The sequence below is a fragment of the Aquarana catesbeiana genome, linkage group LG11, assembly GCF_042186555.1.
Source record: "Aquarana catesbeiana isolate 2022-GZ linkage group LG11, ASM4218655v1, whole genome shotgun sequence".
Classification (NCBI taxonomy): domain Eukaryota; kingdom Metazoa; phylum Chordata; class Amphibia; order Anura; family Ranidae; genus Aquarana; species Aquarana catesbeiana.
In genome coordinates this window covers 231,598,945-231,622,646 of record NC_133334.1, presented here as the reverse complement: position 1 = coordinate 231,622,646, position 23,702 = coordinate 231,598,945, and the positions used below count along the sequence as shown (strand labels likewise).

General features: G+C 44.3%; 1 protein-coding gene across 5 annotated transcripts in view; it reads right to left on the bottom strand.

Annotated features, from left to right (window-relative positions):
- Positions 1–12,508, bottom strand: part of B3GNT9 (UDP-GlcNAc:betaGal beta-1,3-N-acetylglucosaminyltransferase 9) — a 55,294-nt gene extending 42,786 nt beyond the window's left edge. The window contains exon 1 of one of the 5 annotated variants that reach the window (XM_073605482.1): positions 11,889–12,508. The gene's annotated coding sequence lies outside the window, so the exon portion shown is untranslated. Of the gene's footprint in view, positions 1–1,796; positions 1,818–7,641; positions 7,783–7,901; positions 7,997–11,888 lie in introns of those variants that run through there. The other 4 variants (XM_073605481.1, XM_073605483.1, XM_073605484.1 and 1 more) reach the window with 4 other exon arrangements.
- Positions 12,509–23,702: the final 11,194 nt, after the last annotated feature.

Here is a 23,702-nt window from a genome sequence, read left to right as displayed (position 1 = left end):
AAGGGTGGCGCCCAAGAGCTGAAATTCCACGTAATACGTCACTACGTTCGTGTTTGTTGACGACAATTGTTTACTGTTTGTATGCAAGACAAGTTCACACCCTTCGGACAAAAGTCTGAAATTTTGTTGGCCAACATTTCGATTATGTGTACGAGGCTTAAGGCTATGGATAATTCATAGCAAGTCAAAAAAAGAAAATAAGAATTAGTGGATTTGTTGCCCATGGCAGACATCTTGTGTAATATTTCCATGAAATGAAAGGTATGATTTCTGTTGGCAAAAGCTCCTTTTTCATCCGTCCAGCTTTTATGACTTGGCCCCAATAGCAGCCAAATAAAATTGTTTCAGCTTTTCAGAACATTTAGGAGGACCTTCAGTGAAAAATGAATACAGTACATGGTTATTTTATTTCACAGCCTGCATGATGTCCTAAATACTTAATTAAACATCCTACAACTGTACACCTTTCCTGTGTGCCGGACTGGTGCAGGATTACAGTTTGTGTATTTGGATGTTGGACTTAGAAGCATGCCAAACGCAACCGCGATGAAGCAGCATTTTAGGTATTTTGTGGACCGAATAAATGCTTTCTTGTTGCCTCTTTTTTAATTTTAAAGATAATCATACAGGCTGTATTTTTAAATGAGTGTATTTTAGGTTTTCACAATATTGGCTCTTGATCACATACCTCCCAACCTTAGCAGTTGAGAGGGGAGAAAGGGGGAAATGATTTAACCACTTGGTTACCGGGCACTTTTACCCCCTTCCTGCCCAGGCCAATTTTCAGCTTTCAGCTCTGTCGCACTTTGAATGACAATTGCGCGGTCATGCAACACTGTACTCAAGCAAAATTTTTATCATTTTTTTTCACACAAATAGAGCTTTCTTTTGGTGGTATTTGATCACAACTGGTTTTTTTATCTGTTGCTAAAGAAACAAACAAAAAATACCAAAAAAGGTTGAAAAAAAATTTTTTTTTTTTTACATAGTTTGTTATAAAATTTTGCAAACAGGTAATTTTTCTCCTTTAATGATGTTGCTGATGAGGCTGCACTAATGGGCACTGATAGGTGGCACTAGTGGGCAGTGATGAGGCTGCACTGATGGGTTGTGATAAGCAGCACTGATGGTCACTGAGAGGTGGCATTAATGGTCACTGAGAGGTGGTACTGATGGACACTGATAGGCGGCAATGATAGGCAGCACTGATAGGTGACACTGATTGGTAGCACTGATGGGCACTGATAGGTGCCACTGGTGAGCAGTTATGGGCACTGATAGGTGGCACTGGTGGGACTGGTTGGCACTTATTAGCAGCACTGGCAGGCACAGATTGGGACCGATGTCCCTGTAACAGAAGCTGGTTTACGTCTTTCTTCTATTCTCACGCCGATCTTGAGGAGAAAAAAAAGCAGATAACCGGCTTCTGTTTACTTCCCTGATCAACTGTCATTGGCTGACAGCTGATCATGTGGTAAAGGGCCGCTGTGATTGGCCCTTTACCCTGTTTTGTGATCAGCCGAGTCCGAAGGAACCAGTGATCACAGAGCGTGCCGCCCGCGTGCTGCAAGGGGCACGCAAGCAGCTTGATCACGGGAGGATGCCTATTGAGGCCCTCCCAGCACTGGAAGCCTGCACTGTATAGCGTGGGTGGAAAGTGGTTAAATATGTTAAATATTGGAAGTAGAATAACAAGATATGTTTATCAGATGCATTTAAAATAAATATCAATATTTTTATGTAAAGTGTAAGTTCACTTTCCACCCTCCCCACCCCCAGGTCCCCGCTGTACTTACCTCTGTTGGTGATGAACCATCAGTGTCCTCATACTGTAGAAGGTGCAGCGGCTTGGGGATTTGAAATCCCTGGTCTTCTCCTTCTTTTTTATACAGCACTGTGGAGACAGTCCAGATTGATTCTGATTGGTCAATGCAGACACAAAGAATTGCTCAGCTCTGTCTTAGAAGTGCTGCATAGAGAAGAGGGAGAATAGTGTGGATTTGACATCCCTGTCCCCGTGGGCACTGACAGCTCATCACTCACAGAGGTAAGTACAGTGGGGACCGGGGGTGGGTGGGGGGACAGACAGACACAGTGTACGGTGTTAGTTCACCTTTTCATTTTTTTGGAAAAGGTGAACTAACCCTTTAAATTCACATCTTTATTTCCTTGTGCTTTTTAATAATATAAAATATATTAATATATATAAACTTGGAGTTTATCTTTAATTTTATACTAAGCTTAAAGCTGAACTCCAGCCAAAACAATTATTGCCTATTTGCACTGGAAAAATAAATGAATAAATAAAAATGTAATAAAAAATAAATAAATAAATGAACCTAATAAAATGTGTGCAATATGTGGCTGCTGCTTTGTTATGCAATACTCTTAATAGGACACAGCGCTGAACATCCTGAACCCTGATGACAGGATGAAACATGTTAGAAAGGTGGACTATGAATACTAGACACTGGGGGTTATTTACTAAAGGAAAATCCACTTTGCACTGAAAGTGCACTTGGAAGTGCAGTCGCTGTAAATCCGAGGGGGACATGCAAGGAAAATAAAAAACAGCATTTTAGCTTGCACATGATTGGATGATAAAATCAGCAGAGCTTCCCCTCATTTCAGATCTACCCCTTAGATTTAGAGCGACTGCACTTCCAACTGCACTTTCAGTGCAAAGTGGATTTGCCTTTCGTAAATAACCCCCACTGCCTTTTGATATTTCTTTCTTTTTTTCCTTTTTTTTTGTTCATCGGTACGGTTTTAAACCTGATTGTCTATTTTTATAAATTCCTAACACTTCCTAGCATGCAACCGTTTTGGTTTTGTGTTCTTTCCAAATAGTGTTTTTGTAATACAAAAAACCATCTGAAGTTTTAATAAGGTATTTTGTACATGCTGTGTGCTCTGTCTGAGCCATTTTTACATTATTGAGACTTTTTTCTTTGCTACCCTGGATGTTTGATGAAATCGGAGCATGCTCACAAATGCATGGAGTCAGTCTAATTAACCACGTCAATACTGGGCAGGCCTCTTTCCTTCCCAGGCCAATTTTCAGCTTTCAGCGCTCTCGCACTTTCAATAAGAATTGCGTGGTCATGCAACACTGTACCCAAATGAAATTTTTATCATTTTGTTCACATAAATAGAGCTTTATTTTGGTGGTATTTATTCATAAATCAGTTTTTTATTTTTTGCGATATAAGAGAAAAAAGAGCGGAAATTTAAAAAACAAACAAACAATATTTTCTACCTTCTGTTTTAAAAGAAATTCAATAAAATGAAATTTTGTCATAAATTTAAGCCAAAATGCATTCTGCTACATGTCTTTGGTAAAAAAAAATCCTGTTAAGTGTATAATAATTGATTTGTGTGATCACGGACATATGTGCGCAGATGATCATGTACAGATGTGCGCAGATGATCACGGACATATGTGTGCAAATGATCATTGGGACAGATGATTTTACTGTTACATATGTGGGACAGCTGTTTTTAATGTGTGGGGACATGTGTGGGGACAGTGTTTTGGGGACATTGTGATTCTACACTGTGTGGGGACACTGGGCCAGTGATCAGTGTGTAAAAAGCTGTAAAAAACAGCTCATACTCGATCACTGATCACCGGCTGGCTGCAGCGATCTCCTCTCCTCACTGACAACTTCTGTGTGAGGAGAGGAGAGCCGATCGCCTAGCAACCAGCTCTCTGTTTACATCACATGACGGCTGTGATTGGACACAGTCGTCATGTGATCAGGAGGGCCAATCACAGAGCCCTCCTGCCGATCGGAGATGCGCCAGGTGACACGAGCGCATCGGGATCGCGCCGCTGCGAGGGCACGCACACGCATGATCCCCCTCCTTCTGAGGGACGTTCCTGAACATCAACTCAGAAGGAGGAAGCTCCCACCCGGCCGTATATGTGCATTGGCCGGGTGGGAGGTGGTTAAAAACAAAAGTAGAGTGCTGGTACCCCCTTGCCTGTAATGGGTACAGAGTACAACTTGCAATCCATCTAGGAGAATAATGAGAGACCTTATCTGTAATGATCACATCACAGCAAAGAACAGCTGTTCTTTGCTGTGATGTGATTGTTTAATAAAGCATTGGACCCTTCAATGGAGATTCTTGGTGTGCTGGTGACCTATTCTTTGGTCTGAGTCGTTCTAGTCTCCAGCCAGCGGTTGCTTCAGCACCCTTTTACTTTACAGCCACTTCCGGGAACGAAATAGGTACAGAGTAAATCTAAAGCCTCGTACACATGATCGGGTTGTTGGCCAAAAAAAACATGAACTTTTGTCCGAAGGGCGTTGGCCCAAACTTGTCTTGCATATACACGGCACACAATTGTTGGCCAACAATTACGAATGTAGTGACGTGCTACATGGTTTTTCAGCTCTTTAACGCCACTCTTTGGGCTCCTTCTGCTAATTTCATGTTAGTAGAAGTTTGGTGAGTGTTGATTCGGGCTTTTCATTTAGCGCTTTTCATTTTGTGCATTTCAGTTAATTTCTGAACAGCCATTCGTCAACCAGACATGTTGTGATGCAATAATTTCAAGGCCAATAATAAATAAAACATAATGTGTTATTTATTATCGGCCTTGGAGTTATTGCTTTGACATTATTTTTTGGGTTGAATAATAATGATTTGATTTGGTAGATTTTCTATATTTTTGGATGCATAAAATGCACTTTTTTGTTAAGTTCTATTGGCAGATAGCATGTCTAATTTTATTTGTTTTTTTTTTTTAAATGCACAATAAAACAATTTTGGAGAATAATACTTGGCTATGTGTTTTACTTCAAATGACATTTTTGGAGTCGGCAGTTACATTTAAAAAAATACAATGTAAAATTGACAAGGGACACCAAATTAGTTGTATATTTGATCTTAAAAAGTACGGGATAATGGCATGGTAACTTGCCCAAAAAAAAAAACAAAACAAAAAAATCATAATATTATTCTTGATATCACTAGAAAAAAAAAGCCCTTGAAAATTTGTTTGCAATAACTCCATCAGTATCACCAGCAAAGCAGCTTCATTATTATCCCATTAAAGAAGAAAATTGTGCGCTGCATTTCGAGATTTCATAATTTCCCACGTCACAAATGATATTTTTCTCCATTACGAACGCTAGTTTACAAGACCAACCGCTTCTGGCTCGTCCTTGCTTCCGTGAATGCGTGTTTGTACTTTTGTCCGACAGACTTGTGTACACATGATCGGAAAATCCGACAACAGACATTTGTCCGCGGAAAATTTTAAAACCTGCTATCCAACATTTGTCCGCGGAAAATCCGACAACAATTGTCCGATGGAGTGTACACACAGTCTGATTTTCTGCCAACAGCCTGTCATCACACAATTCCTGTCGGAAAATCTGATCATGTGTACGAGGCTTAAGAGTGTAAGGAGAGCCCTTTTTTGTAATGGGTGCAGGGTACATCTAGGAGAGTAAGGCTGGCCATAGATAGTTCAAATCTCGCCTGGTTCAGCAGGAACCGTCCGAGATTTGAACCATGCATGGGCAGGCTGAATGTACCAAATTGATCGATCAATCAACTTGGGTACAACCAGCCTGCCTGATTTACATGCGATTTTCACTAGCAGCTGCTATAGCCGCTAGCAATAATCACTGTCTTTTCCCGGCTTGAAAGGCTTCCCCCACCCCCCCACCGGGTGAATATAATGGTAGGAGGGATTCCCCTGTCAAAACTGTCTGTGCTTGCAGGAAAAAAATTGCACCGTGTATGGTCTGCCTAAGGAGTGTCCTTATCTGTAGTGGGTACAGGGTACATCTAGAACAATAAGGAGCGTCCTTATCTGTAGTGGGTACAGGGTACATCCAAGAAAATAAGGAGCATCCTTATCTGTAGTGGGTATAGGGTACATCTAGAACAATTAGGAGCGTCCTTATCTGTAGTGTGTACAGGGTACATCTAGAACAATAAGGAGCATCCTTATCTGTAGTGGGTACAGGGTACATCTAAGAGAATAAGGAGCGTCCTTATCTGTAGTGGGTACAGGGTACATCTAGAAGAATAAGGAGCGTCCTTATCTGTAGTGGGTACAGGGTACATCTAGAACAATAAGGAGCGTCCTTATCTGTAGTGGGTACAGGGTACATCTAGAAGAATAAGGAGCGTCCTTATCTGTAGTGGGTACAGGGTACATCTAGAAGAATAAGGAGCGTCCTTATCTGTAGTGGGTACAGGGCACATCTAAGAGAATAAGGAGCGTCCTTATCTGTAGTGGGTACAGGGTACATCTAGAAGAATAAGGAGCGTCCTTATCTGTAGTGGGTATAGGGTACATCTAAGAGAATAAGGAGCGTCCTTATCTGTAGTGGGTACAGGGTACATCTAAGAGAATAAGGAGCGTCCTTATCTGTAGTGGGTACAGGGTACATCTAGGAGAATAAGGAGCGTCCTTATCTGTAGTGGGTACAGGGTACATCTAAGAGAATAAGGAGCGTCCTTATCTGTAGTGGGTACAGGGTACATCCAAGAGAATAAGGAGCGTCCTTATCTGTAGTGGGTACAGGGTACATCTAGGAGAATAAGGAGTGTCCTTATCTGTAGTGGGTACAGGGTACATCTAGGAGAATAAGGAGCGTCCTTATCTGTAGTGGGTACAGGGTACATCCAAGAGAATAAGGAGCACCCTTATCTGTAGTGGGTACAGGGTACATCTAAGAGAATAAGGAGCACCCTTATCTGTAGTGGGTACAGGGTACATCTAGGAGAATAAGGAGCACCCTTATCTGTAGTGGGTACAGGGTACATCTAAGAGAATAAGGAGCGTCCTTATCTGTAGTGGGTACAGATATGTACCCTTCGAAGTGCGTTCTGATTGGCCAGACAGCGTGTGGGCGGCTCCCCAGTTTGACAGCCCTGGACCACTCCCACCCAGAGACACACAGCCAACGTCTCCCTGAGGCTTATCGAGGCTCCAGCTGCGGCTAACACACGGCGCTCGTGGATCCCTCAATAGAGACTTTCGGTCGGTCCTCCTGTGCTCCTGTGACACTGCATGTAGAAGCTCCCACCCTCTGCAAGTGCTCCAACATTTTTCACGCAAGTTTTTAGTGTTGTTTTATACTTATATACTGAATAAATTCCTAAGCTGTCTAAAGGATTGGCTTGGCGCTTCTCTCTCCTCCTTTTGTTCAGTGATCGGGTTCTCCAGCCAACGCCTGAAGCAGCTTCGCTCCCTTTACAGCCTCCATTTAGAGACTTTTTTTAGAGACAAATTTTTAGGGGTTCATCCCCCAGAACTTTCAATCCACTCACCATTCACATGGTTGCACCTTCATGTATCAGCATGCAGATGCATGCCTTTTCATTAAAATATTTAATATTTTTCATCAGATGGTTTAGCGCTGAACATTATACCAATATTGTGTTTCCTCCTAATGTCATTAATTTTTTTTTAACAGAAAAGTTAATGTCATTAATTTAAAGTTCATGTATGTATAAAGGCAGGCGTCCCAATACTTTTGGTAATATAGTGTATATATACACATTCACATCAGCCCCTGCCCTCAACAAGCTTACGACCTAAGGTCCCTACCTAACATGCATAATACACATATTAGGGCACTTTATTTAGACAGGAGTCAATTAACCTACCAGCATGTCTTTGGAATGTTGGAGAAAACCGGAGCATCCAGAGGAAACCCATAAAAGCACAGGTAGAACATGCAAACTCCATGCAGTTAGCGTCATGTTTGGTATCCGATGGCCTGAGTGCTGCAAGGAAGAAGTGCTAACCACTAAGTCATTGTGCTTTGTGTCTTCAGTGTGTGGCCCCTGCTGTGTCATGTAATAATCGTACTTTCATTTCCTCTGTACAGTACAGTCAGCACTCAACATCCTACACTAAAACTTACAGTTCTGGCCGGAGTACACAGATCATTGTGGGTCGCTTGCTTGGCAGCTCGACAATTCTGAAAATATCATGCATTCTTTTCAACATGATCTCTGTGATCAGAGGAGGGGAGATTGTGATGTTCTTCCTCCTCCTTCACTGAAGAGCAAACCTTTGTGATCTATGTACTCCAGCTGGAAGAAGTGTAAGTTTCAGCTCTGACTATACTGTATTACAAAATGTTGTATGGAAAAAAAAATTCTGTATGCTGATATCGAAGAGCTGATTTATTAAAGACAAATTAGAGCTGCACAAAGCTGCCAATCAGATGACAGCTGTCTTTCCCCAGGGCAGATTATCACTAAATCGTTTTAAACCCTCAGTGTGTTTTATCTTAACAAATTGAGCACAATAAAATAAACATTCCCAGTAAACTATATGTTAAAATTCTTACCCTGGCATTTGCCGTTTACAACTTTCAATGCTGCTGGCTTCTGCTCTGTAAGTGCTGCTTCCCTGAATATCTGGTTTTCACATGAAAGAGTTAAAGTGGTTGTAAACCCTCGATTGTCACTTTTACCTATAGGCAAGCCTAAAATAAGGCTTACCTATAGGTAGTGGAAATATCTCCTAAATGTGCACCATTTAGGAGATATTTACCTTGTAGTGCGCTAATGATGTCATCGGCGCATGCGATGTGAAGAAACGGACCTCCGTGCCGTTTGTTCACTCACAAGTGCCGTGACTGATAGCTCATGCGCGGATGTGACATCTCGTGGCTCCGGTCAGTCACAGAGCCAGAGCCTGTGGCCCCCCGGGAGGAAGAGGGGCGAAGATGGATGCGGGGACAGCGCAGGGGACAGCGCAGGCTTTGCTTGCAGGCAAACTAAGTATGCTTTTACTTTGCAGGGGAAAAAGAGAGAAAGTAAAACACATCAGGGTTTACTTCCTCTTTAATAGGGATAAGCCCGATGTTCGATTCGAACAGGTGTTCGCCTGTTCGCCAAACAGCGAACATTATGCGGTGTTCGCGGCAAATTCGAAAGCCGCGGAACACTGTTAAAGTCTATGGGACATTAACATGGAAAACCAAAAGTTCTCATTCTAAAGGCTTATAGGCAATTTATTGCCATAAAAAGTGTTTGGGGACCCGGGTCCTGCCCCAGGGGACCTGTATCATGGCAAAAAACTGCAGTTTTTTTCGGGAGAAGTGATTTTAATAATGCTTGAAGTGAAACAATAAAAATGAAATATTCCTTTAATCGCTTGCCGGCCAGCCGCCGCAGTAGCACTGCGGCAACATGGCTCGGCTGCGCGAATCGCCCTCATGTTACGTCGCTTCTATTTGTGACCACTAGGGGCATGCACGCGCCACCGCTCGCCCCCAGGGCCGATGCGAGTCGCGATGACTGGGCTCCCGCAATCGCTCGTGCCACCGCGAGAACCGGGATCTCTGTGTGACCTTTGGGTCTGGTATGAATATTAAGGAGAACCCTGAACCAAAAATGTAAAAAAAAATTGCATGGGGGTCCCCCAAAAATCCATGCCAGGCCCTTCAGGTCTGGGAGGGTGCTTTGGAGTAGCCCCCCAAAGCACCTTGTCCCCATGTTTATGGGGACAAGGGCCTCATCCCCACAACCCTTGCCTGGTTGGTTGTGTGGGTCTGCGGGCTTGGGGCTTATCGGAATCTGGAAGCCCCCTTTACATTGTACCCCTACCATTTCACAAAAAAAGTGTCAAAATTAGTAAAAAAGGGGTACAATGTACCTGTTATCAATTCACATAGGGAGGCGGGGATCTGGGGGTCTCCTTGTTAAAGGGGACTTCCAGATTCCGATAAGCCCCTGCCCGCAGACCCCCACAAGGGTTGTGGATGAGGCCCTTGTCCCCATCAACATGGGGACAAGGTGCTTTGGGGGCTACTCCAAAGCACCCTCCCCATGTTGAGGGCATGTTGCCTGGTACGGTTCAGGAGGGGGTGCTCTCTCGTTCCCCCCTCTTTTCCCGTGGCCTGCCAGGTTGCGTGCTCGGATAAGGGTCTGGTATGGATTTTGGGGGTGACCCCCAATTTTTTTTTATTTGGCGCAGGGTTCCCCTTAATTTCCATACCAGACCTGAAGGGCCTAGCATGGATTTTGGGGGGACCCCCACGCAATTCTTTTTTACATTTTTGGTTCGGGGTTATCCTTAATATTCATACCAGACCCAAAGGTCACACAGAGATCCCGGTTCTCGCGGTGGCACGAGCGATCGCGGGAGCCCAGTCATCGCGACTCGCATCGGCCCCGGCCTGGTAATGGACTGGGGGGGGGGGGGGGGGGACCCATGCCGTTTTTTTCAATGAGTTTTATCTATATTGCCGAGACCTGACAATTCCTTACAGCTACGATCAGTTTTAAATGACTATTTTCCTTTAGAAATGTCATTTTGCTGTGGTATTGTTCTAAACACGGGAAAACTGCACCACTTTACAGGCATACTATAGACACCCCCCAGTCACGATATTTAAAGGAATATTTCATTTTTATTGATTCACTTTAAGCATTATTAAAATCACTGCTCCCGAAAAAACTGACGTTTTTAAAACTTTTTTTTGCATTAAAACATATCCCCTGGGGCAGGTCCCGGGTCCCCAAACACTTTTTATGACAATAACTTGCATATAAGCCTTTAAAATTAGCACTTTTGACTTCTCATGTTCATGTCCCATAGACTTTAACGGTGTTCGCGTGTTCGTCCAAATTTTTTGCCTGTTCGCATGTTCTGGTGCGAACCGAACCGGGGGGGGGGGGAGAGAGTTCAGCTCATCCTTACTGGTTAATGGAGTCTGGAGTCAATCTGTTAGCTTGGAGTAAGGGGGGGAAAGAGGAGGTGTAGCAAGGCAATGCCTTGGCCATCCTACGCTATGGTGTGTGTTTCTATTGATGCACACAGTGTAGGGAAATACAGCTCTAGTCTTGGCATGCAAGGGTGGCTCCATAGGACCCTGCAAGAGAAGGGAGCTGCCCTGAAACAGGAAACCTAGGGCAGTGGTCATGGCTTCAACCAGTGGCGGCTGGGGTTTTCATTTTGGGGGGGAAAGGGGGGGCGGCAAACCATCCACCCGCAGACACACCCCCCCCCAGTCGGTCGGTCACCAGCCCTGCACTTACCCCATCTAGGTCGAGGGCGGCATCTCCTACTGGTGCTTCATGATGGCTTCCCCTGCATCTCCTCCCTTCTCCTTGTCGGCGTACAATAGGATCACTTCTCCTCTCGGCCAATCGGGTGATGCTCAGGACCCGCTTCCTGATTGACTGGGAGGAGAATCAGGAAGACAATAGCGAATGTTAATTCGCTATTGTCACACAACTGGGTGGGCTCGGGGCGCAGTGCTCTGTGCCCCAAGCCCACCCTTTTTTTAAGCTAATTAGAGCCTCTGGCTCTAATCACGTGCTTCTAAAAAAAAAAAAAAAAAAACCCATTGGAATCCGCATGTAGATTAGGGGGCCAGACGCATAGATTAGGGGGGTGGCACCCCTGCACCTTGCATTACGGGCTGCCACTGGCTCCAGCTTAAACTAGATCACAGGCAAGGATTAAGGGCCAGTTCACAATACACATTCGTGTTTGGTGCAATATGATTGCAAATCTCACCAGGACCCGGAACAAGTAGTACATGCACCACTTTTAAAAAACATGCCACACCAAATGGCACTGCAGTACCATGGGATTTAATGCCTGCATACGCACTGAATTTGCGATGTGTGTTTGGGGTGCCATTAACACTTAATTGGCACTTGCATGTAAATCGCAAGGACAGGGCATCTGAAAGTTGTGTGGAAAACGCACACAGAACACACCCTGCACCATGTTGGACTTACCATCACTTTATGCACCAGGTGTTTTGCTCTGAATAAAGATTGGAGCCAGGTCTGGTCTATAACAATTGCACATATAGCTTTATGAGCTGACAGTTCAGAAGCAAAAATCTACACATTGGATATAAAATGAATGGTAGATCACTTACCCTCTCAAAGTTTGGAAGCTCAGAATTGCTAGGTGCCCATGGGAGTGTTGCTAGATCCTCCAGGATTTCTGATACATGAGGTCCAGGCTTGTCCGTGATGTGGCAGAAAACATGAATCTCTATACTGTGGACACAGCTGGAACAGCCAGCCGCAACCGCTGGATCCCCCACGGAAGATCTGGTAACTGGCCAGACTGGGCTTGTCATAAGAGCGAGATGTCAGAGAGGGGCAGATCCTCCATTGTTACTCTGCACCAGGGTCTTCTCCTTGTTCTAGAGGTCTCTGGTGTTCTTTGTGTGTGAGCGTCTTGCTACTGACTGCCAAATAAGCACATCTGGAGTTGTTTCAGTATGTGCATTCTTTTTGACTCTCCTCCTAAATAAAATCTGAGCTTAAGCCAGGCAGCCAGAGGCAGGACAGGACTTGCATGGCTGTCTGAATACATGGCGATCTTACGTACAGTATATGTAATGTGGCATCTCATGTGTCTTCTTTTTTTTGTACTTTTTTGTATTTTTTTGTTCTGATGACAATAGGAAGCTGGTCCTTCGTAATCAGGGCTCAGATCCACTGTAGGTTTCAGTTTACGGCTACTTTACCACTAGTGCGACTTGTCATGCGACTTGGGACTGCAAAGTCGCATGACAAGTCGTACCCCATGATTTCCAATGAGTACCATTCATATATGTGCGACTTCAAAGTAGTCCCTGCACTACTGTGGTTCCACTTTGATGCGACTTGAGGTCCATAGACCTCAAGAATACACAGGCATTGCTTCAAGTCGCATCAAAATTGTGGCAAAATCGCGCAGAAGTGGAAACCTAGACTAAGGCTCGGTTCACACGGGGGCGACTTGTCAGGCGACCTAGCCGCCTGACAAGTCGCCTCCCGTTCTGTACAATGGAACCGTTCTAATCGGAGCAACACAAGTCGCTCCGACTTAGAAGAAAGGTTCCTGTACTACTTTGGGGGCGACTTGCATAGACTTCTATACAGAAGTTGTCTTGCAAGTCGCCCCGGCAGTCGTGTGCAGGTCGCCTCGGTGAGGCGACCTGCAAGTCGTGCCGCGTCTAGTGTGAACCGACACTTAATGTCACAAAATGTTCTCTTGCTCAATGAAGTGCACCTATGGAAGGATGCAGATGTGCTGCAGCAGACATCGGACAACTTGGTATATGTATTTGCACATGCATATGAGCATTCATGAGTGCTCCACTGCTAAGATGGTGCTGAGCCCAGAGTCTCTAACTGTATGTAAAAGCATTTTTTTTCTGATTTTAGATTTACCTTAAAACAAATCTTAATGCCTAAGCACAATTTTGTAACTTTAACCACTTCAGCCCCGGAAGGTTTTACCCCCTTCCTGACCAGAGCACTTTTTACAATTCGGCACTGCCTTGCTTTAACTGCTAATTGCGCGGTCATGCAATGCTGTACCCAAACGAAATTTGCGTCCTTTTCTTCCCACAAATAGAGCTTTCTTTTGATGGTATTTGATCACCTCTGCCGTTTTTATTTTTTGCGCTATAAACGGAAAAAGACCGAAAATTTTGAAAAAAAATGATATTTTCTACTTTTTGTTATAAAAAAAATCCAATAAACTCAATTTTAGTCATACATTTAGGCCAAAATGTATTCGGCCACATGTCTTTGGTAAAAAAAATGTCAATAAGCGTATATTTATTGGTTTGCGCAAAAGTTATAGCGCCTAAAACTAGGGTACATTTTCTGTAATTTACACAGCTTTTAGTTTATGACTGCCTATGTCATTTCTTGAGGTGCTAAAATGGCAGGGCAGTACAAAACCCCCACAAATGACCCCATTTTGGAAAGTAGACACCCCAAGGAAATTGCCGAGGGGCATGTTGAGCCCATTGAATATTTTTTTTTTTTGTCCCAAGTGATTGAATAATGACAAAAAAAAAAAAAATTTACAAAAAGTTGTCACTAAATGATATATTGCTCACACAGGCCATGGGCATATGTGGAATTGCACCCCAAAATACATTCAGCTGCTTCTCCTGAGTACGGGGATACCACATGTGTGGGACTTTTTGGGAGCCTAGCCGCGTACGGGGCCCCGAAAACCAAGCACCGCCTTCAGGATTTCTAAGGGCATAAATTTTTGATTTCACTCCTCACTACCTATCACAGTTTTGAAGGCCATAAAATGCCAAGATGGCACAACCCCCCCCCCCCTAAATGACCCCATTTTGGAAAGTAGACACCCCAAGCTATTTGCTGAGAGGCATGGTGAGTATTTTGCAGCTCTCATTTGTTTTTGAAAATGAAGAAAGACCAGAAAAAAAAAATTTTTTTTCTTTTTTCAATTTTCAAAACTTTGTGTTAAAAAGTGAGGTCTGCAAAATACTCACTATACCTCTCAGCAAATAGCTTGGGGTGTCTACTTTCCAAAATGGGGTCATTTGGGGGGGGTTTTGTGCCACCTGGGCATTCCATGGCCTCCGAAACTGTGATAGGCAGTGAAGAGTGAAATCAAAAATTTACTTAGAAATCCTGAAGGCGGTGCTTGGTTTTCGGGGTCCTGTGCGCGGCTAGGCTCCCAAAAAAAAAGTCTCACACATGTGGTATCCCTGTACTCAGGAGAAGCAACAGAATTTATTTTGGGGTGTAATTTCACATATCCCATGGCATGTTTGAGCAATATATCATTTAGTGACAACTTTGTGCAAAAAAAAAAAATTGTCTCTTTCCCGCAACTTGTGTCACAATATAAAATATTCCATGGACTCGACATGCCTCTCAGCAAATAGCTTGGGATGTCTACTTTCCAAAATGGAGTCATTTGGGGGGGGGGGTTGAACTGTCCTGGCATTTTATGCACAACATTTAGAAGCTTATGTCACACATCACCCACTCTTCTAACCACTTGAAGACAAAGCCCTTTCTGACACTTTTTGATTACATGAAAAAATTATTTTTTTTTGCAAGAAAATTACTTTGAACCCCCAAACATTATATATTTTTTTTAAAGCAAATGCCCTACAGATTAAAATGGTGGGTGTTTCATTTTTTTTTTTTTTCACACAGTATTTGCGCAGCGATTTTTCAAACGCATTTTTTGTGGAAAAAAACACACTTTTTAAAATTTTAATGCACTAAAACACACTATATTGCCCAAATGTTTGATGAAATAAAAAAGATGATCTTAGGCCGAGTACATGGATACCAAACATGACATGCTTTAAAATTGCGCACAAACGTGCAGTGGCAACAAAATTAATACATTTTTAATAGCCTTTTAAAGCCTTTACAGGTTACCACTTTAGATTTACAGAGGAGGTCTATTGCTAAAATTCTGCCCTCGATCTGACCTTCGCGGTGATACCTCACATGCATGGTGCAATTGCTGTTTACATTTGACGCCAGACCAATGCTTGCGTTCGCCTCAGCGCGAGAGCAGGGGGGACAGGGGTGCTTTTTTTTTTCTTTATTATTTTTTTGCTTTTTAATCTTATTTTTAAACTGTTCCTTTCATTTTTTTTTTTTAATCATTTTTATTATTATCTCAGGGAATGTAAATATCCCCTATGATAGCAATAGGTAGTGACAGGTACTCTTTTTTGAAAAAATTGGGGTCTATTAGACCCTAGATCTCTCCTCTGCCCTCAAAGCATCTGACCACACCAAGATCGGTGTGATAAAATGCTTCCCCAATTTCCCAATGGCGCTGTTTACATCGGGCGAAATATAAGTCATAAAATGCTCGTAGCTTCCGGCTTCTTAGGCCATAGAGATGTTTGGAGCCACTCTGGTCTCTGATCAGCTCTATGGTCAGCTGGCTGAATCACCGGCTGCATTCTCAGGTTCCCTGTTGAGACAGGAGAGCCAGAGAAAACACGGAAGACGGTGGGGGGGGGCATTCCCTCCCACTGCTTGTAAAAGCAGTCTAGAGGCTAATTAGCCGCTAGGATTGCTTTTACATGAAAGACGACCGCTGGCTGAAAAGAATGATACCAAGATGATACCTAAACCTGCAGGCATCATTCTGGTATAACCACTCAAAGTCGTGAATGGCGTACCTGAAGACAAAAAAATGGTTAACAATAAAGCACAGTAAACAGTAAAGTATAAAAAATTGCATACCTGAAAAGCAAACATGATAAAACATAATAACAATAAAACATTGCAGAATAGAATACAGTAAAAAAGAGCAGAACAATAGAGAGAGAATAGAGAGAGAGAGAGAGAACAATAAAACGACAACTATTTTTTTTTATTTTTGTTTGTGTTTTTTTTTTTTTTTTTTTACACTTTTTTTTATAACTGTAACCGGTTCCAGGTTCGGGTCTCTCAAAATGTGATGGCATCTTGGGAGACCCTGTGAAAGTGCGCCTAGTCTGTGCAATGCTGTACCCTACGCTAATACTCAACTAGTGAATGGTAGCGTTCAAAACATTCACCAATGCAAAGACCAGGATTGTCAGGACAGGAGGGACAATAATAGCGGGTGTCACGCCTATATCCGCGCTTGCTGCAGACACAACATCTTTTTTGGGGGGGTTCGTTGGGTAGGGGTACTCGGGAGGACATAAAAATGCCTCTCATGCAGCCGACTGCATTTGGTTGGGGATGTGAAGGAGGGAAGTACGGGCGCTGCAGAAGTGGTGGGTTCCCAATTAGTAGGATTGGCGAATGCAGCAGGAAGGGCACTATGGGCACGACGGGCCTGTGTTTGTCTTTTTGGTAGCAGCGGGACACTACTTGTGCTTGCCACCTCACCAGCTTGAACTGCACTTATGGGACTCGCCACGTCACCAAGTGTTACTGCAGTGCTGGTTTGACTACGACCGGGGGGTACTAGGCCGCTGGTGCTTGCCAGTTCACCAAAACGCTACAAAAAAAAAAAAAAACTGTTAGCAATCACAGGGATCAGGCCTGACTCTGCGAACGCTGCAGTTATGCGTTTAGTGTTTTGTAAGTGACAGTGATCGATCGATACTGCACTTGGGTGGGCTGGGCTGGGCCGGGCGGAGGGGCAAAACGCAGGTGCTAGCAGGTATCTGGGCTGATCCCACTAACATTGCGTTTTTGCGAACCCTAAACTGCTGGGGATGCTAGTATAGATCTGATCGGATCAGATATTGATCCGATCAGATACTATACCACTAAGGGAGGTGTACGGTGCGTGCGTGGGTGTTAGCGCTACTGGCACTAACCTGACGCTGCCTGGGGCTGGTGCTTGCCAGTTCACCAAAACGCTACCAAAAAAACTGTTAGCGATCGCAGGGATCAGGCCTGACTCTGCGAACGCTGCAGTTATGCGTTTAGTGTTTTGTAAGTGACAGTGATCGATCGATACTGCACTTGGGTGGGCTGGGCTGGGCTGGGCGGAGGGGCAAAACGCAGTGAGTCTAAGCCGGGTGCTGGTCCAGGCATGTAGGCGGATTTTGACTCCATTGTCGTGATCTTGCCTAAGCTTGGAATGGCTCTGTGACGTCAGCAGACAGCGGACTTCAACCCGATGTCTGCTGAAAACAGGTTGTACTTCTATTTTAAGTTTAGTTAAACATTTTTTTAAATCGTCAGTACTTACAATGAATGAAAAGTGCCCATTGTGCTGGTGGCTGCTTTGTTCATTGAAATTTCCATTCCTCTGCCCTCCCCCACCCCCATACCACCAATGTTGCGGTGGTAAATACGAGCCTCTGGACCTGTCTTTGGCACTTGTCAAAACTGCGGACTATGCTCTCCCTTTCTGATCACCTCCTCCATTCATAAATGCTCTATTATCACTTCCCTCAATGAAAAGTACTCTATGAATGGAGGACACTGCCTGGGGCGACGCTTATCACCGCCGGGCGATCAGGGGGCTAAACCTTTATTCGGTAATAAACGGCGGGTGCCCTGACACTATAAAAAATAAACGAACTAACCAGCGTCACCCGTAACGGTTATACGGTGATCAGCGGTGAAAGGGTTAGCTAGGGGGCAATCAAGGGGTTAAAACATTTATTAGATAGTATATGGGGGTCCCTGTCGCTATAAAACGCTGACGGCGAACCTAAATATTTACGTCCCTAACTAGCGTCACCAGTGACACTAATACAGCGATCAGAAAAATGATCGCTTAGCGACACTGGTGACGGGGGGTGATCAAGGGGTTAAAACTTTATTAGGGGGGGTTAGGGGGGTGTCCTAGACCTACAGGGGGCTAACAGTAACTGTCCTACCACTTCTAACTGTCACAAACTGACACCATGCAGTAATCAGAAAAAAAAAAACCTGCTTGGTGTCAGTGTGACAGGGAGGGGTGATTGGGGGGGGATCGGGGGTGTTTAGTGTGCCTGGCATGTTCTACTGTGTTGTGTTGTGTTTTACACTTACTCAGATGTCTTCTCTCCTCGGCGCCGGAACGGAAACTGCCGAGCCGAGGAGAGATGACATCACATCCTCTGCCTCTGTGTACTATACAGAGGCAGGGGATGTTTCTCATTGGCTGGGAGCGATCGCGAGGGGGGGCCACGATCGGATGGCCTCCCCCTCATCTCTGATCGCTCCCAGATAAATGCCGACCACCGCTGGCACCGGGGGGGGTCCGATCGGACCCCCCCCCTGCCCGCGGGAAGGCAATCACGTACCAGGTACGTGATTTTGCCTGCCCGTGCCATTCTGCTCACGTATATAGGCGTGAGGCGGTCGGCAAGTGGTTAAAGGGGTTGTAAAAGTAAGTTTTTTCACCTTAATGCATTCTATTGCATTAAGGTGAAAAAACATCTGACAATACCGGCCCCCCCAGCCCCCCATTTTCATGACCTGACCCCTCGAAAGTCCCGCGCTCGCCCCCGACATCCTCTTCGCCGTTCAGCCTGGCCGTTGATTGGTTACAGTGGACGTATCGAAAGCAGCGCAGCCATTGGCTTGGGCTGCTGTCAATAACATCCAATGACGCAGTGCGCCGGGGGGCGGGGCTGAGTGATACAGTGAGCGGCTATGGCCGCCGGCTGTATCACGGGAGCGCGCCCACAAGCACTCAACACCATGCGAGGGAGCTCGCATGAAAGTGTTGAGTCCTTGCGGGGAGCTGAGACAGCCGCCGAGGGACCCCAGAAGACCAGGTTCGGGGCCACTCTGTGCAAAACGAGCTGCACAGTGGAGGTAAGTATAACATGTTTGTTATTTAAAAAAAAAAAAACATTATCTTTAGTGATCCTTTAACATGTGTTAGTAAAACTGTACATCACAACAACTTTGTGCACCCAGGTGGATTATACCATGTTTTGTTCAGGATAAATTGGGCTTTCTTTGGTGGTAAATGGTAAGGGATATCTCCTGATTTTTTAATTATTATTATCAAAGGCAATGGCCCAAAATAGTAAAAAAAAAAAAAAAAAAATTACCTTAACCTTCCACCAAAGAACAACCCAAATTAAATTCTCCTGTTCTTGTTATCACAGCAATATCACATATGTGTTTGTTAGTTGATGTTGGTACCCGCAGTACAGCCCAAAAACAATAGTGCCCATTTGTTTTGGTTTTTTTTATCTTACTTAAAACACACTAGCATTCATACTAATAAATAAAAATAAAAATCCTGTAAAAAAAAATACTGACCTTGACCTTGACCCAAACACTAACCCTAGCACTGCCCACATGCCTGGACTGGCACCTGGCTCAGCCTCTCGGCGAGTTGCTGAGAGCCTGAGCCGGTGTTTCATCAGATTGGGCGACCCATCAGAATGTGTAACGGAAGTGACGTTTTGTCCCTGCCATCTTGCTACACCCCGCACTCCTCCACAGTAAGGATACACTGAGAAGGGGGACAGCGGACATCTTGTTACACCCACCGGAGTTTTGCATTTTACACTTATTATTAACAGTAAAGTGAGAATATATAGTGAAATACAGTACTTAGAACTCTGTGAATGTTTAGATGTTTAATATTAAAAGCAGTGAACTTCTGTCAGATTAGCAATCCTGTGAGATCAGCAGGCTTGCCGCTGCTTCTAAAATTCAACATCTAACCAGTCAGCGTTCTAACTACTGTATTTCACTATATAAACTCAGTTTACTGTTAAATATAAGTGTAAAATTCAAAACTCCGGTGGGTGTAACAAGATGTCCGCTTCCCCCTTCTCACTGTATCATTCCTTACTGTGGAGGAGTTCGGAGTGTAGCAAGATGTCAATTCCGTTACACGTTCTGATGGGTCGCCGAATCTGACGAAACACCGGCTGCTCCCACCCCCTCCACAGCCCAGCGCTCCAGTGAGCGCAGTGGGGGGCAGACTAACAGTCAGCAGATCTCTGCTTAGGGAGCTGCGAGAACTGAGCGTTCTGCGGTGTTTGATCACTCAGTTCTCACAGCTCCCTGAGCAGAAAGCTGCTGTCAGTCGTTGGCTTTCTGTTCTGCTCCCCTGCGCTCAGTGGAGCGCTGATCTGTGGAGCGGCGGAAGCGGCAGGCTCAGGGTCTCAGCGATTCGCTGAGAGTCTAAGCCGGGTGCTGGTCCAGGCATGTAGGCGGATTTTGACTCCATTGTCGTGATCTTGCCTAAGCTTGGAATGGCTCTGTGACGTCAGCAGACAGCGGACTTCAACCCGATGTCTGCTGAAAACAGGTTGTACTTCTATTTTAAGTTTAGTTAAACATTTTTTTAAATCGTCAGTACTTACAATGAATGAAAAGTGCCCATTGTGCTGGTGGCTGCTTTGTTCATTGAAATTTCCATTCCTCTGCCCTCCCCCACCCCCATACCACCAATGTTGCGGTGGTAAATACGAGCCTCTGGACCTGTCTTTGGCACTTGTCAAAACTGCGGACTATGCTCTCCCTTTCTGATCACCTCCTCCATTCATAAATGCTCTATTATCACTTCCCTCAATGAAAAGTACTCTATGAATGGAGGAGGCGGAACTTTTATTCATCGCTCATAGAACGCTTTCCATTGTGGGAAGTGTTAGTACAGCTTCTATAAATGGAGGAAGGCAGAAAAGTGAGCACTTTTATTCAATATATTTTATTGAAATTTTCATCATAGAAATTGACAAAAAGAAAAGAGAAATAACGAGAGAAAGAATAAAAAGAGCTCAGGGAGGAAGAAACAGGGCAGATCCTGTGTGTTTTTCAGGGAAATGGCCAAACAACTGGCAATCTTACCAGCACTCATTATGGCCGCTTCAGGCGAACACCCGTGCGCATATGCAGATGTGCGACGGCGCAAACGTGCTTTCGCAGATGAGCAACAGCATGAACGGGCATACGCTGATGCGCCCCCTCTGGCCTATTTAAACCTGCTACTGACACCTGTAAATTGGTGGATTATCGTCAGCTCTCCCCAGAATTTCCTTGTGCCTCTGTGTATCCTGATCCTGAGAAAAAACGAGAGAAAGAATGAAAAGAGCTCAGGGAGGAAGAAACAGGGCAGATCCTGAGTGTTTGTCAGGGAAATGGCCGAAGAACTGGCAATCTTACCAGCACTCATTATGGCCGCTTCAGGCAAACACCCGTGCGCAAACGTGCTTTCGCAGATGAGCAACGGCACGAACGGCGTACGCAGATGCGCCCCCTCTGGCCTATTTAAACCTGCTACTGACACCTGTAAATTGCTGGATTATTGTCAGCTCTCCCCAGTATTTCCTTGTGCCTCTGTGTATCCTGATTCTTGGACCTCCCGCTACTGACCCAGCTTGTTGTGACCCGCTTACCCTGATCTCTTGGCTTGACCCTTGGCTTGCACCCTGACTCTGCTCCTGTCTGCTCTAGCATGTTTGACCCCAGCTTGGCTCATGACTCTGCCATTACCAATCTCACTGTGTATGATCCTGGCTTGTTCCAGTTCTACTATCTGAATCTACCTTGGACTGATCTGCTGTGGTTGACCCCTGGCCTGGCTCCTGACTCTGTTCCTGGTTTGTTCCACTGCTACATACATCTGGCATCCAAGCACGTCTGCCTTAGGCCCCTTTCTGACTCGCCATGTAGGGCAGGGATGAGGATGACAACTCTAGAAGTTGCTATCTTCACATCTCACAGCTTTAATTTTCCTTTCCCACTAGTCACACATGTGCAGGAGATCCTCATAACATTACTGACCTTCTTCTCCACCTTGCCCAATCACTGAATGCCTTGTATTCATTAAAAAAATACAAGGCATTGCATTAATGGCAGCAGTGCCAAGTGAGTAACCCTGTGGTTAGTGTGCAGCGGAGTAACCACTCAGCCCAGGACACAGAACAGAGGATTGAAGTGATCACTGTAGAAGCTCCTACTAATACAGTGATTGTCAGGTTTCAGGCCCATCAGTTATGAGCTGTGCATACTTCTATCGATCCATGCTGTACCAATATAAAGCATGTTATCAAGATCATAGTGACAGTTCATCACTGATTCTGCATTATGGTGAGTTGAACTATTTCATTATATATTACAATGTAGTAGTAGAAACAATGTGATTTGATCATCCTGACACCATATCAAGCATGGTGTCAGGATGATTTAAGTGCGTGTGTAGAGCAGAGCCAATAAGTGGCTCTCCTGACGAGGGGAGATCTGCACTTATTATTAGTGCAGTGATTATCAATGTAGCCCTATCAGAGATGCCTGCCAGTGCCCATCAATGATGCCAATTAGTCCTCATTAGTGCCCATCATTGCCGTCTATCAGTGCTCCATATCAGTACCACTTATCAGTGCCCGTTATTGCCACCTATCAGCGCCCATCAGTGTTTCATATCAGTGCCACTTATCAGTGGCCATCAATGCTGCATATTAGTGTCTCCTCATCAGTGCCTATCAGTGCCACCTCGTCAGTGTCGCTTTATCAGTGCCTGTCAGTGCAGCCTCATCAGCGCACATCAGTGAAGGAGAAAACTTACTTATTTACAAAATTGTATAACCGGAACAAAGAAAAACATTTTTTTTTAAGATGTTCGGTCTTTTTTAAAATTTGTTTAGCAAAGAATAAAAACCCCAGTGGTGATTAAATACCACCAAAAGAGAGCTCTATCTGTGTGAAAAAATGTAGAAAAATTTCATATGAGTATTATTATTATATTATTATTCAGGATTTATATGGCGCCAACAGTTTACGCAGCGCTTTACAATATAAAAGGGAGACAATACAGTTATAATACAATAAAATACAAGAGGATTAAGAGGGCCCTGCTCAGAAGAGCTTACAATCTAATAGAGTACAGTGTAGCATGACCGCGCAATTGTCTTTCAAAGTATGAAAGTGCTGAAAGCTGAAAATTGGCCTTGGCAGGAAGGGGGTAAGGGTGTTCAGTATTAAAGTGTTTAACTGACAATTGCGCGGTCATGCAACGCCGTACACAAATAAGATTTAAATGATTTTTTTTCCCAACAAATAGAGCTTTCTTTTGATGGTATTTGATCTCTCTGCCTATGTAAACTCCTGACAGCATGGATGTCATGGATTTTTTTTCCCTTGCAAAGCATGGAATTAAATTGATTACTTCCCCTAGTAAAAAACAGCAAACAGTACACACAAACACTGGCTAGGCACACAGTTAACACTTTGATTCCCCTAGATGTTTAACCCCTTTCCAGCCAATGTCATTAGTACAGTGACAGTGCCTATTTTTAGTACTGATCATTGTATTAGTGTCACTGGTCCCCACCAAGTGTCAGTTAGTGTCAGATTGTTCGCCGCAATATCACAGTCCTGCTATAAGTTGCTGATCGCCACCATTACTAGTATAAAAAAAAAATCCAGTATATATACACACCATAATTTGTAGAGATGCACCGAAATTTCAGCAGCTGAAACATTTTGGCCGAAAATTATGTTATCGGCATTTTGGCAATAAGAGAAAAAGGTGCCGATAATGGTGC